Raw genomic sequence first — 16,425 nt, forward strand, 5'->3', positions numbered from 1 at the left:
TGGTCATGAATTCTCTCAATTTTTGTTTATTTGGGAACACTTTTATCTCTCCTTCTATTTTGAATGACAGGCTTGCTGGATAAAGGATTCTTGGCTGCATGTTTTTTCTGTTCATCACATTGAAGATTTCCTGCCATTCCTTCCTGGCCTGCCAAGTTTCATTCGATAGGTCTGTAACCACTCTGATAGGTTTCCCTTTATATGTGAGGGCCCTTTTCTCCCTAGCTGCTTTCAGAATTCTCTATCTTTATATTTTGCCATTTTCACTATGATATGTCGTGCCGAAGGCCAATTCAAATTATGTCTTAAGGGGGTTCTTTGTGCCTCTTGAATTCAAATGTCTATTTCTTTTCCCAGATTTGGGAAATTCTCAGTTATAATTTGGTCTCGTATTCCTTCAGGACCTTTCTCTCTGTCTTCCTCTTCAGGAATATCTAGGATACGGTTGTTGTTCTGTTTGATTGTATTACTCAGGTCTCGAATTCTCCTTTCCTGCTCCTGGATTAATTGCTCTCTCTTTTTTTCAGCTTCTTCTTTGCTATAACTATATCTTCTAATTCACCTATTTTCTCTCTGCCTCGTCAATCCTTGAGGTGGCTGCCTCCATTTTGTTATTCATCTCATCTATAGTCTTTTTTTAACTCATCACACTTATTTTCAAAGTGCCTAGTAATTGTCTCAGTTGATTCTTTAATGCTTTTTCTCAACCCCAGCGATTAATCTTAAGACAAGTTTTTAATTCTTGATCTGGTAGGTTGTCTAGATCTGCCTTGAGCTGTTCTGTGGCTGTAACTTCCTCCTGAAGCTTCTTCAAGGGAGAGTTCCTTCATTTTGTCATTTTTGCTAGTTTTCTGTCTCTGGTCATTTTTAGAAAGCTCATTGTGCACTGTTGCACCTGTTAATATTTCTCTGTTAAAGGAGGCTTATTGACCGTCCAGGGCCTGTCATTTCGGGAAATATTCTTTTACTGGTGCCTCTCAGTTTCTCTTGTTGTGCCTTTGAATATTTTATTTTCCTACTCAGTAGTATTTGGGACTCACTGTCATGCACACTTTGGCTTCTTTCTTGGTGTAGCCCTAAGAAGGAAAACAGACAGAGAAACACAGAGCGAACAGAAGCACACAAACGCACAGACAAATCAAACAAACAAACACATCAAAAGGGGGAAAGAAAAGAAAGAAAATGGAGAGGAAAGAGATGAAAAGAAAAGAAGAAGAAAAAAAAGAAAAAAGATAAAGGGGGTCAGAGACAACAAAGGACAGTGCACAGTCTAAAAGTGTATGACCAGTTGAGGAGAGAGGTAAGGATGAGATACAGGAGAAATATATCTGGATTGCAAGAAGGTAAAAAAAAAAAAAAAAAAAAAAAAGGAGAAAGGAGAAAGGAGAATAAGGAGTAAAAATTTTTTAAAAATTAAGTAAAAAGAGGTAATAATAATAAAAAAGAAGTACAAAATAAAGAAGAAAAAATGAAAAAAGAAAAAGAAAAAAATTATTTTAAAAAACAGCATGGTTTGCTGTGGTAGGTCTCAGAGGCTGCTCTCAGAGGCTCCGCCTTGGTGTCTGCAGAGAGTAGAATGGTGGCAAGCCATGCTCTGCTGGAACTATGCACTGTAGGCCACTCTAATGAGTCTGATCTCCTTGTGCCATGGTTGAGCCAAATTGTATTTTCCAGGTGCGTCTCGGTTCAAAGTCCCAGTCCGTGCACTTTTATGCTACCACAGATGAGATGTATTTGCTTTGGTGGCTGGCTTCTTAGAGGGAGGAATCAGTTTGTCTTGGCTCAGGCAGGGATTTTGGCTGCCCCTGCCTGAGGCGAGGTGTGCTGCCTGAGGCGAGATGTGCAGCAGGAGGTGAAGTGTGTGCCATCACAGACACAACTGTGGATTCCCAACCATTAGCTGGGATCGGGATTGTGTCAGGGGAGGAATGAGTTTCTCTTGGTTTTGTGCAGCTGTTGCCCTAGGCACTGTGCGCTGTCGGAAATGAGCTGGAAGCTCCTGCAGCCTGAGTGCGCGCCCAGGCTTCCATGACTGCCAACTCCCTGCCGGATCGTGTAGGTGTGGGGGTAATCTTTCCCTGTTGGCACCCGGGATTCTGGATTCGCGCAGCCAATGCTGAGGGTGGGATGTGCCATGGAAATGAAGTGCGTGCTCCCACTCCCAAAACCGAGGTCGAAGTGAGTGCCCCTGATGCTGCTGCTGCGGGTGGCCGCTGACTCCCTGCCAAGATGGCGCTGGGTTGGAAGCTGTTCCTTCCCTTGCACCACCTGGGTTTGGGACTTGCGCTCCCCAGCAGCTATCTATGGTGTGAGTTTCTCTCTCCAAGCGCAGTTAAGTGTTGTTTGCCTCTTCCCCAGAGACAGTACTAAGAGTGTGTTCAGTCTCTGTCTCTTCCCTTTGTCTCTCGAGCTCCACACACTTTCCCCGTGTTGGGCTGGGGCTCCCGCCTCCCCTGCCCATCTTGGGTTGGCCCATTTTCCAATCTCCTCAGTACACACTCACTCAGTCAGGTATCTTTCAGGTTCCTTTCTTTCTGGAGTACGTATTTTCTCCTTCCGCTCTTGCAGATGAGAATAATGTCCCTCTCAGTTCAATAGATGGGGCAGACGAAGTCTACAGAGCTCCCTTCCTCTCCACCATCTTGGCTCCTCCCTTTAATTTTTATTTTAAAGTCGACTACATAAACGGCTTTGAATTACTTTGGTGGAGAAAGCTTTTCAGTAGCTCCCTCTTGGTCCACACACAATAATATCTCAGTCAATTCTAAAACTCTCCTAATCCTCCTCGAAGTTAAGAGTGAAAAACTCTGTTCCAGCCCAGTCTCTTTCCTATAGGTGAGGACACTCATGCCCTATGCTCTCAAAAATGGTGAATTAGTGTCAGAATAGAAAGAGAATACCAGTGTGCAGTAAAGGATTAACTTTGCCCAAGGGGCGATGTGATATTTACCCATGGCTCCTAGGAAGTAATCTCTAAGTAAGTTCTTGGAACATCACCTGCCCAACAAGAGTGGTTTTGTTTGCCTTACAGATTTGGACATTCAGATTGCCAATGTTAATTATATGATTAATGGTGAAAGCCTTAGGGACAATCTCCGAAGGGGCTGGAGACTAAGATCAACTATGCAAGTGGTCACCCATACGTACATAACCAAGCTCCAATAATAACTCTGGGCACCAAAGCTGGAATGACCTTCTTGTATTGGTAATACTCCATGTGTATTTTCATATGTTGTTGCTGGAGAAATAGGTGCTGTTTTCACAACTCCATATGGACAGGACAAGTAAGAACTCACACCTGATAACTCTGGAGAAGTGATAGCTCACATCTGATTAACTCTGGATACTGCTTTGTGTTCCTTTCCTTTGGTTGATTTTAGCCCATATCCTTTTGATGTAATAAACCATAGCCATGAGTATAGTGACTTTTCCAAGTTTTATGAATCCTTACAAAATTTCAAACCTGAGAGTATGTCAGGAACTCTTGAACATTGTAAGCTATTACTATTTTGACTTCCTTGGTCCATCTCTCTTTTTATTATATACCACCACATAATCCATTTTTAATTTAGCTCAATGAAGGATATCCATTTTAATAGCAAGGCTGTATGTGCCGTCCTTTTCATTAGTGGCAAAGGGTAGAGTAGTGGTAAACTTATGAATAATATCTAAAATATATCCTACACATCTTCTTTAAAAATATTATATAGATCAGGGATTATAAATATAAACCACGAATTAAACTTTCAAGGTTTTTTAAAAAGTCTTACATATATAACTCAGGCTTTTCTTTAACTTTTTAAAAAAATGTTTATTTTGAGAGAGAGAGAAAGAGGAAGCAGGAGAGGGACAGCGAGGGGGTAAGAGACTCCAAGCTGCCAGTGCAGCCCTTAGGGCCCCAGGTAGGGCTTGATCTCACAAACTGTAAGATCATGACCTGAGCTGATATAAAGAATCAAGTGTTTACCCAGCTGAACCATCCAGATGCCTAAATAACTATGGATTTTCAAAACATTTCATTTTACTAAATATTTTCACATATTTATTTCAGTTATTTACCTCAGAGCTCTGTATGGTAGGAAATTATTATTATAGACATTGTAAAATAAGACCTAACATTTCAAATGCTGTTCCTACCAGTGGGAAAACCTCCTACCTTGTTATTTCCCCCATTAGCAGCCCAGCTATCCCCCTCCCACCCATACCCCCACTCACCACCTACCCCCATCCTCAATTGTTCTTCAGCAACTTAATAGGTTCTGCCAACCCATCAAATTACCCAAACAAGCCAATCACATCCTCCCAAAAGAACCTGGGGCATCCCATCCTTGTGTTACTGCAAAGCCTGCTTCCCATAGTCCTTTTTAGTTCATGCTGTAAGTGCCTCCCCACGATAGGCTACAAACACATGTCACTAACAAACTTGTTGCCAGACTCATCATTCCAATGTCAGTGTCATATATTTGAATTCCTTATCCTATTTACTGCATAGGATTCCTCCACCCTTGCAGTGAGTAGGAAGCAGTCACACCATTATCCAGATCAATGAAACCCATCATTCATGGCATCTTATGTAAAACAAGACTTTCTAATCCATATGGCATTTTTAATTGTAAACATTTCTCCACCTTCTGAATCCAGATTTATATTTCACCTATATAGCATCCCAGGTAGAATGATTACAAAACTCCATGCTAAAAAGAATAAATGAGGAGAAACTGTTCCAAGGTTGAAGATTCATATTAGAATTGTAACTTTTTTCTTCCAGGCCAAAAGATTGCAGGAACTTCCTTGGCCACCCTGATAGCAACAGGCTCGGAAAATAGATTAATTTTATTCAATGCCAGTGTTTTATGGAGCTGGGTCTGAAAGAGTTCCTTGTCGGTCATTCAGCTTTGTTTCCATTTCATGGTCACAGTTTGTACCCAAGAGCATAGCCTTGTAGCTACAACAGTCCTCAAAAGGAAGATAATGTGTAGACAAGCCCATGTGCCTGGGGTAGACTCAAGGCAGTCAGAGGGCTAATATCTGTTAAGCTTTACAGAACACTAATTTCTAAGATTTCACTACAGCGTACTGTGAACCCAATGCATCTGTTTGGGGAAGTACTTACACAGTTTCTTTCCAAATGATGAAGATACTGAGTGAACACTGTGCAGCTTCCTTTTAAAAGTAAGGAGAAAAAGAAAAAATCAAGTGCTGTTATGAGAATTGCACGCTGCTAAAAATAGATTGGAGTTTTCCATTCAGGCAGCTTAGAGATAATATTTACCTCTGTCTCTTAATAACTTTGCATCCTTGGGCAATTTACTTTACTCTCTTAATTTCATCATCTGAAAATTGAGAACAGTTATCTTGGAAACAAGTTTAACAAGCTTAATATATACATTATTTTTATTATACTTAGATTTTATTTCAAAATCTATACATTTGTAAGCATGTAGTTTTAATTTCTAAGAAATAATATTTAAATAATCTAAAGTTTTATATATATATAGCTTTATACATAAAGTTAAAAATATATATAAAACTTTAGATTACTTAAATATAAGTACATATAATATATGTAATATTATATATAAAGTTATACATATAACTTTTGATTGTTTATTATTTTTTAATTATTATTAATTATTTTTATATAGATCTTCCAGTTTAACACATAGATACAAGATCACAGAAAATGAGTTCATATGTGGTCCTAAAAAGAAGATTTAGGTAATTTACCTAGAATAACTTGAGGAAACAATGTAATATCAAATTAATTGTACTTGCCTAGAAGAAAAGTATGTTATAATTTTAAAGGTTTAATGCTTTGCTTTTCAAAAATTTGCCAATATCATCTCTTAATTTGGTTTGGAATAATTTACTGATTCAGACACTCCCAAGTAATCAGGCATGGATTTGCATCCCATATGATAAAGTAATAATCTGACGTCGCAGGGGGTAAAATAAGGTAAGTCTAGTCTGAGAGTCATCTGCAGAGTTTGATGGATCTAGCATTGAAGCACAAGAGTGTGAACAGTAAGCGGGATTTGGAACCTTCTTTTCATAGCACAACCTATTTGGTGAATAAGACTGTTTAATATAAAGTAAGAGGCCTTCTGGAGAAAGGAAATTTTATGCCAAGTTTCTGCTATATTGCATTTTGTAGAGTAACTTGAAAAGTGTGAGATCTATTTTAATTTCCTTTCCTTGCCCCAGTCAGTAGAGATCAAAAACCAAATTCAGATCATTTTTAGTTTTTTTCCCTCAAATTTATGACTAAACATGCCTATTTCTGTCCTGTCCTCATTCAATATTGACATGCAAATCTCAAGGCTGATATAATTATTGTTTTTCTCCCAATCTCACAAAAATAAAAATAAAGCCTTTATGATGCAAACATACTCCAAGAGGAAAGAGTAAATTAAGTTTCTGTGACAGAAAAATCAGAGAGATTAATTTTTTACTTTGTTTTATATATAATTCCATTGTGGCCTCTGCATGCAGAAATGTGTAGAATCACATTTGCTGTTGGTTTAGGCACATTATAGACTGAATGAAAGCCAAGGTACAAATCACTTCATTTTTTCCATTTTAAAGTGTACATATGACTCCTAAAATCCAAAGTTTTACTACAAGTTGTTTTCTTTCCCTAAATTTTCAAAATCCAGAGAAGTTAAGCTCATCTGCATTTGAGTTGTTTTCACAAAACCATTGAAAACATTGTTTTTGAAAACTGCTTGATATTTGAGGGATATTTCTGAAGGTTTTTCATAAAACTGTATGATTATTTCTGGTCTAAGCATCTGTTTACTAAACACTGTTTTACCAAATATTTACATGTATTAGCAAATACATTTTTATTTAAAACATGATAAAATTCGAGGAAGCAAATGATCAAACTTCAAACATCGCAATGCTTTATGTCAGCGTAAAAGAGCCCTCTCACCTTTAAACGTAACCTGAGCCTCTTTCCACAGAGCCAACACAATAAAAACCTTCTTGAATAGTCCATCAGAAAATGTGCATGTGTTTGTACATGTATCCATGTATGTGCACTCTTTACCTGCAAAAATCCAAGCATACTCTGCCCATAGATTTCTTTTAATTTATTTTTACAGATAGTAACAAACTGATTGCCAAAAAGTGTACAGCAATGAACACTTCTATAAGTGGCCTACAAGGGTGTGCATTTTCCTCCCTCTCACTAGGCACTGTTTATGTTGAAATATTTTTACATTTGTCCGTTGTTAAGTAAAATATTTTAAAAGTCATAATTATGTAATTATGAGAGTTGGAATCATTGTATAGGTGTATAAGCCATTTATATGTATTTTAACCTATTGTTTTTGTTGGGTTTGTAGCATTTTGTTTATAGGTCGTATGTTCTCTACATATTAAAATAATGCAATGTTTGCCTGCCACATAAATTACAGCCTGCAGGTCTTGTGTGGCTTTTATATAAGATGTGTTAAATGTTCAACATTCATAAGTTGTACATTTTTATATATTCTACAAATATATCAATCTTTTTTTAATGCCTTCTCCATTTTGGGTCTTAGTGATCTACATGCTGGAAATTATACAATATCCAGTTTATCTATAGCAAGGACTCTTCTCTGAGGTCTGAATGACATTCCTGACCTATAATTTATTTTTTTAGCTCCTATATACTTAATATGTAGCCAAAACTAAATTACCATTTTCCCTTATTTTCCTCTTGCATTGTCTTTCCCCTTCTGTATCACGTCACTATGTCATCACCCAAGCCAGAAATAATAGGAATAATTCTAGAACACCTTACCTCCTTTTTACCATGATCACCCTGCCTACACACACACGTACACCTCACACACAAACACACACATATACACAGATACACCCACACACTTACAAGGCTGAATGTCACCCAGTACATACCAATGTAGCTTAAATGATTGCTGAAATACTGAATCTCTTTCTACTGATCGGTAACTATCCACATTCTTCAGTATCCCAGATCTTATACCACCTTAGCTATCCAAGCCTCTCCTCTGGATCCACTGGTATCCACATCAGTAGCTAATGTGATATAACATGCTAGCAAGGGACCACTATGACCATACTCCATTGCATCCATTTTAATTGGACATTACCCACACCATACCAGAAGTTATGGGTTTTGATGATCAGTGCTGTATAATTCATACATACACTATGTGGAAGGCTATCTCAACCAATGGAATGTGAGAAGATGTGGTACACTTTACATCCAAGCAGAAACTTCAAAGGGAATCATGAGATTCTTCCAGCGTTCATGCTCTGTCCTTTCCTGCTTCTGCAGAGGTGAGGAGTGAGATCTATGGAGAAAAGCACAGCTGAAATGGATCTGAGCCCAAAGGAGGGCTTTATTTACTACATATGTGGAGAATGACAATAGGAATTGGGTAAGTCACATCCCCTCTACGTTGTCATGGCTATGGGACCTAGAATGAGAAGGTGTATAGAACAGAACTTCAGTGTGAAGACAAACCATAATTAATTTGTTGTGGCAGCAAACCTAGCGATACATCTAACAATGTGAATATAACTAAAATGCTTTCTCTATTTTCATATATGCATAGAAATGTACATGTGTACACATACATATATATCTGATTCTTTTCTAAAATGGTTAACACAATGCCTTAAAAAAAAGAGGCCATTATAATAAATATTTGTCAAATTGATATATCCTGGTTGTTACTGTCTTATTTTCAGATCTTCATCATCTTCTTTATGGATACTGCAACACACTTTTTGATAGTGAGTCTATCACCACTTATACCTCCATCTGATACACTCCCTATGCTCCTATAGAGTCATCATACTAAAACACAGGTATGTACGGATATGGTTACTTTACTCTGTCCTAGCTACAGGAAACACCTAAGTCTTCACTTGAGTGATAATTAGTTAAAGGGCACCATCATAGGCCAAGATTTAACATTCCTCTGCTTTTTTATGTGTGTTGTATCCTTTTCCTGAGATGTTCATTACATGTATGTAATGTATCCACATAGAGGGTAAAAAGCCATGTCAAACACACCATAAATTCTCAATAAATGTGTGTTGCATTAATAAAAAAGTTATTTCTTATCTTCCTTAAAGACCCACATCCAGTGTATTTTGTCTGTGAAGGTGTTGCTGGTGGACCCACTGCTCTCTAAAGATAGCCACTGTGCTGGTGCCTACCTGGTATAATCCTTCAGGCAGGATCCGCCTCAGTTCCTACTGTCAGTCTCCAAAAATACCCCCAATATAGCTTTTGCTGTAGAAGAGGAGGTAGGTCCATTTGGGTCGTGCGTATCTTCATGTCTTCTCCTATCTAACCAGACATTGCAAGCTCGTGTCTTCATTATGCATTCTAGGTTGGCTCACCTGTGTAACAGCAACTGTGTGCTTCTCGTCTCCAGAAAAACAACTCTTCCTTAAATCTACGTCTTTCTCTAAATACTATGTTCTCCCTTCCCTTCTTAAATCAAACTTCTCAGAATAACACAATCTGTTATCTGTCTTCACTTCCACATTTCCTAGTCTCTTCTGCTTCTCACAAAATGTGACTCATGTTTCCAGAATGCTGCTGAAATTGATTAAACCATGGTCCCCAATGAAATACTAATTGGCTCTTTGTCAGCTTTTATCTAACTGAACCCATTGGTGCAACTGAAACGGATGAGATAGTTAAATTCTCTGTGAGCTGGGCTTTCCTGATCTTATATACGCTGCCTCATTCCCACCCACAGCCCTCTCACTCACAAACCTTTTTATTTATCCTCCAAGAATCCTCCTTCATCCTACACTTTAGATATTGGTGATTCCCCCAGGGCTGACCCCATTCCCACTTCTCTTTTTCTATACATACCCTCCTTAGGTGATTCCATCCACCTTTATGGTTTCATGACTACAAATTTCATGCCTGCTAATATATTCCACTGCCTGCTGAAAGTCTCCATTGAACCCCAAATTTGGAACCTATCCAAACTGAAATAGTTCATCTTCAATGGTCTGTGCTTCATTCAGCTACCATCTCTGTCAGTGGTGCCATCCACCTAGCTTTACCTCTTCATATTCAATAACTTCCACCATCCAACTTGTGAGCAAAATTACCTCCTCAATAGTTTTCAACCCAGTTGAACTTGGTTGCAATCTGCCTGGAACTTGCTTTAACCTCTTACAATGACTGATTCTGCAGGAGCAAACTTCCCTCTTATATGCTAGTCACCAATGTGGTCTTTCTAAAGCAAAACGTGATGACATCACTTCTTCTCTTACAAACTTTCTATAGTTCCTAATTTTTATAGGTTGGATTTTATGATCTATAAAGTAGTCTATCTCCCTTGCAGGAGCCAGGCCCTTCACATTCCTAGCGTCCTTCATTACTCCCTCTTTTAGGCATAACTTTCCACAAACCAAAAATGCTTCTAATTCGTTTCACATTCTTTGTATTTCTATGCCTCTGCCTTTGCTTAGGTGGTACTTCAGGTTTTGAAAGTCCTTCTCGTTTCTCTTCCTTTAGGTATTACTGAGAAAAATTTCCTTGAAATTTTCCCATACAAGGATAAGTTGCCTTTCTCTTTTCTCCCACAAAACCTGTCTCTACTATTAATATATTTGATACAATACTTTATTTTTTTATTTTTGTGTCTGTCTTTCCCTATAGACTAGTTACTTGATGTTATAAACGTACTTATCTGTCTTTGTATTGCAATATATGCTATATGCTGTAAATTCCAAAATATTAAAGAGTCAAATAATGAATTAAAAAGTCTATAAATAATGAATGAATGACTGGTAATTACCATAATTATATCATATTTCAGTTTCTGAGGTACCGACTGTCTTGCTCTCCATCTTTTAACCTCCTAAATGGCTGGGATCGTGACTTTTACCACTGCACCTAAGTCAGTTACTCAGGGCAATACTTAAATGTTTGTTTAAAGACTGGATGAATATATGTTGGGAAAATTAAATGTTAAATGAAGACCTGACAACTAAGAGTTCACAGCCAAAAACAAACCTTCAAACAGTGAATTATACATTTTAGGTAATTCTTAGGGTTGTTTTATTTTCTTTTATAAGTTCCTTTACAATTTTCTTTTTCTTAGTGAGCTTAAATAATACAGACATTATGTCTATTGTGGGTTAGTTATTTAGCATATATAAGCCAAGAAAATAGCATTCAGTAGCCTATTAAAATATATTGAACCTTGTGTCTATGTTTCTTAAACAAATAATTAGAATGTAAGGTAAATCTGACACCACGCTGGTTTATTTTGTGAAAAGTTTAAAATTTATCAGCATTTTGAGGCAAAACCTTTTATTGCAGTTGAGATTTAGTTTCAGGCAAAGAGATTTACATGTTTCTGAACCATTAAAGAAAATTAGTTTCTATTTCAGGCAGTTTAAGAAAAGGTAGGGTAAATAGCATAACCCAAGAGATTCATTTAGAAGACTTGTTCAGGCCATGAAATAAATATAGATCAAAGACCTTACTACTTAAGAAGGGAGCCATGGTGTCAAATGCAGGCAGACAGGGGATATTCTGCCATTGAAAAGACACTAGATAAAGATGAAAACATGCATTTAAAAATTCAGTCCAGGATCTGGAGAAAATGTCCCCACTGGCCCTTTGAAGATAGACCCAGTTGAGGAAAGGCATTTCCTGAAAGAAATATGGCAAAGGAGACCCCAGAATGATTCTCCCTAGTTAATAGGTTCTGATGTAAGTTGAAACAACATTAGTTAGCAGAGTAAGCAATGGAGCCCATACAAACATGGAGAAAACCAATGTGGTGTGTTCCTCAAACAAGTTCTTTGCTAGAATGAAAAAAATATTTTATCATTATCCATATTCTGAGGCATCTGTTAAGATGATTCATGTTAGAGTTAATATTTGGAAGTTACTCAGGTAAATAATACAGCTATGACTCTACAATTTCTAAGTTAGTGAAGTTAAATTCTCATCCTACTACAGAAACTTATGGAAAATTAAGTTATTTTTTTGCAGTAGGAAAATCCCAAGGCCATAACTGTCCCAAATACAGAGAGTTATTTCCTCAAGACCACCTGAGTTGTCTCAAAACAATTAAGTCTTCTCAAAAAGAGCTTTTAGTCAAGAAGAGCCAAGGTGGTATGTTAGATAAACAATGCCGTGTCAAATCTGAAAGATGATTCATAAAACTGTTTCACTTGTTTAAAGCTTCGAGGTCTGTGAAGACAGTGGCCATGTCCATCTTAGTCACCATTTAACCTCACTTCTTAGAATACTGGGAACATAGCAAGAATTCAATAGACATCAGTTGGTTGAATAAAGCAGTAGATGAATAAATGACTATATCAAAATAAAAATGAAAAATTGCACATCAAGACTGGTTTTGGGGGCATGGGGAAACAGAAAAAGTCAGTGCTACAAGACTGGTTTACTGCTGAGGTCATGAAGAAATATTCAGTACTACGGCTTTCTTTTTCAGATCAAGGACAATATAGGTTTCTGGGTTGATCATTCCCATTTGGAGAACTATGCAGCAAAACATGAAAATAGTTCTAACCAGTGAAGAATTACTGAAGAAAATAATAGAATACAAATAACAAAAAAACCTATTTTAATCATGTTTTTCTTAACCTTTTAGATTGAGCATTTGTATTTAGCAGTGGTTTTCAAAATGATCTGTCATTAGACACTGTATCTTGCCAAGCCTATATTTCCTTGTCGATGTATTTAATTAATGACCTTACAAGAAATTTATAAAATATGTAGATATTTGAGGCAGCTCTAAAGTTTGCAGTAAGGTATTTAAGTGGATGATGCTGTGAATGTAAACACTAAAAGTCCTTCCAATAATCCTTCCTTCCTGTAACTGGGTATTTTATCAAGATGCTTTTACAATAAATTTTATTTCCCTTTACAAAGAATAAGTAAACAAAAGAAAAATTGCAGCGGAATGGAGTGCTGTATCATCATCTCGAACCATCACTGATTAAAGTCATAGCTGCCATTGACAAATCCATTCAAGCTCAGGTTTGCCTTGTGTTATCATCATCCCAAAAGTATCCAAGGTGTGTTTCCTTGATTTTGGCCCTGTAACTTCTCCAACGTTGGAAGAATCCACCTAGCTCTTATTTAACCATGGCCTAGAACATAGAGAAGTTAATACCTCTCCAGTTAACCCTCAATCAAAGAGAAGGTGATTAGATGTATTTTCCAGTCTCCCACTCATCTAGAAGACATTCTGAATACTTTTCAGGTGGTTCCAGTGAAGTGGAGCACCTATTAGGTGTCTTTACATCAGCTTTTTTACCTTTTCTGTCTTGCTCTGTTCTCAGTCTGACTCCTAGTTTCACTTCCCAAAAACACTTATTGCAAGTCTTTTTCCCAGGCTCTGCTTTCCGGAGAACCCAAACTAAAACATATAAAAACAAAAAATATATATAACTATGGTTAAAATGACTTAAGATAACAAACCTTAACAATTTGGCCTCTTTTTAAAACCACATAACAAAAATACTGTGTTTGCAAACAATTCAAACATTACCAAATTATATCTTTTTCCCTGTTTCTACCAACCCCATATCCAACAACTCTGCCTCCACAGCAGTAAGTCCCATTAAAGTTTTATATGAATTCTTTCTGTCATATTTTTACTTACATTGATACTTATTAGTTTATATTTATAGCATCTCTTTTTTAATTAACATTAAAATCATTTACAACTGCATCATTTTCTATATATCTTTGACTACTTTTCATAAGATACGGAGAATTATTTATTGTTTTCATTTTCTAAATAGTATTTAATTGATTTTCTTATTTATCTCTTTGACCTATGACATGTCTTCAATAATTGAGAATCAATCAATCAATCATTAATGGGTGACATGCAGTTTTAAATTTTAGACATATTAAGTGAATGTAATGTAAAATTGCTGCAATTTAAGTTACAATGTAAGTTACTGCAACTTGAAATTTCAATGAAATAAACAGCATGCTTCCAGTGTTCAAGATACATATTAATCAGCAACTGTTCTGTAATAAATTTCCCCCAAATAGTGACTGAGAACAGCAAATCATCTCAAGCATCTGTAGCTTATCTGGGGATTAGTTGATCTAGGCTGAGATTGGTGGAGAGCTTTGCTTCTCACTGTTCATTTGCAGGTAGTTGGAGGCTCTCTGCTTCGGATTCTGGTAATTGGGATGACCCTGCTCCATATATCTCTCATCCTTCTCCAGGAATTGCCATTGTGAATGCTTATTCTATTAGGTAGGCTGCCTCCACATGGGTAGAAAACTGGCAACAAAATTATCTAGGACAGAAAGAAGTGTTGATTGATCTCAATTACTACTGTAATTTATTCTCTATCAAGCATCACTGTCCTATTGTATTATGATTGTCTCTAATATCAGAGAATACTCATATGGTCCCTTTTCCACAAATTTTAATCATCAAGGTATTAAATTCATAACAAGTTATAGAAATGATTTTGGAAAAATATTTTTAAAATCATACATACAAACAACAAACAATAAGGCAAAATGTTTCTTATGATTGGTATCTAAAAATCCATGCCTGTGCTTCTCTGAAATATATAAAAGTTGTGTGGGATGGAGCTTTCTTACCTACCACCCTTAGGTACTTACACAAAACAGTGTGACATAATCAAGGACCTGATTCTTCCTAACGAAGATGAGGTCTTCAAGTCTTTCTTCTTTGGTTATTTTTTTCCTCCTACAAAATCTGGATCATAACTCAAGCCATGTCACCTTCTTATTCCAATGGAAAAACAGCTTTTACTGATAGGTTCCATGCAAGCCAACCCATTGAGTAAGGAGTTCATTGCTTCTTTCTTCTCCTTCTGTTAAATTCATTTTAATTCAACTTCAATTGTTACAACCTAAGGAAGGTATTCAGTGATTTGGAGCTGAGTGCCATACTGGCTGAGATGTCTTGTTTGTGTTATAGTATTTTCTATCCAGTGGATGTATCTGATCCTGAGGCTTCCATCAAAATATCATGGTTCAAAATGAGAAAAGTCACCTGTAGTCAATAATACTGTAATAACATTGTATGGTGATTAATAGTAACTGCACTTTCCAAGGTGAGCAAAACACGATGTAGAGAATTATTCAATCACTATGTTGTACACTTGAACCTAATGTAACATTGTATGTCAACCATACTTCAATAAAAAGAATACTACAAATGGGGAAAATGGTACCCATGTGCAATGCAAATCTGATACTAACTGATCAGTGTTCAAGGAAACTTTACAGTCCTCCACAAAATTGCCCTACTTTCAGACACAACACACAAGCTTGAGGGTTCCCAGACTACTCACACTTCTGACCAACTGGCTACAGATCTGGTTGTTCCCATCATATCCACTATTTTGGTGATTTGTTAGAATGACTCACAGGACTCATAAAATGCTATACAGTTGCCCTTGAGCAATGTGGGCATTAGGGGCACCAACGCCTCACACAGTACAAAATCCACATTTAAGTTTTGTCTCCTTCAAACCTTAACTGCTAATAGCCTACAGTTAACAAGAAGCCTTATTAATAACATAAATGGTCACTTAATACTTAGTTTGTTTATGTATTATATATTGTAGTCTTACAATAAAGTAAGCTAGAGAAAAAAATTAAAGGAAAAGAAAATACATTTACAGTACTGTCATGTATTTTTCAATCCATATTTAAGTGAACCTGCACAATTCAAACATATGTTGTTCAAGGTCAACTATATTTATAATCACAGTTTGACTATAGAAAAAAAAGAGATACAAATGAGGATCAGCCAAAAGAAGAGATGCAAAGGGCAAGGTCTGGGATGGTCCCAAATGAAAAGTTTTTGTGTCTACTCACTGTGAAGTCATGTCATCTGTCTAGCACATTGAAGTCTATTACCAACCAGGAACTCACCCAAGCCTAGCCGTCTGGTGTTTCTTTGGGGGGGGGGGCGAGGGCTGGAGTGGGGGGAAGGTGAGGTGCATTCATTATGTAGGCATCATTAAATGAATCACTGGCCATGAGATTGAACTCAATCTCTAGCTCTCTCTCCTCTCTGGAGTTTGGGCCAACATCAAGGGGCTCCAGGTTTGTATGAAAAAAATGTTCAAAGATCCAAACCTCTAATCACTTAGACTTTCTGGCAGAACCAGTTCCTATTCTGGATCATCTTCTTAGCATAAAATCAGATGTGGTCTGAGGGGTCCACCATGAATCGTAAAGAAACTCCTTTCAAACAAGAAATTCCAGGGGGTTAGGTACCCCTTTCAGGAACTATAGATAAAAATCAGTCAAATTCTTTTGTTATATGATACCTGGATAAAGACTGAATGTCTAAAATACAAGTTTGTTATTTAATCTCTAACTCCCACCCCAAAAGTGGAAGTAGTATGAATTAAGAGGTTCTTATGTTC

Source organism: Suricata suricatta, chromosome 2 (genome assembly GCF_006229205.1).
Source record: "Suricata suricatta isolate VVHF042 chromosome 2, meerkat_22Aug2017_6uvM2_HiC, whole genome shotgun sequence".
Taxonomy (NCBI): domain Eukaryota; kingdom Metazoa; phylum Chordata; class Mammalia; order Carnivora; family Herpestidae; genus Suricata; species Suricata suricatta.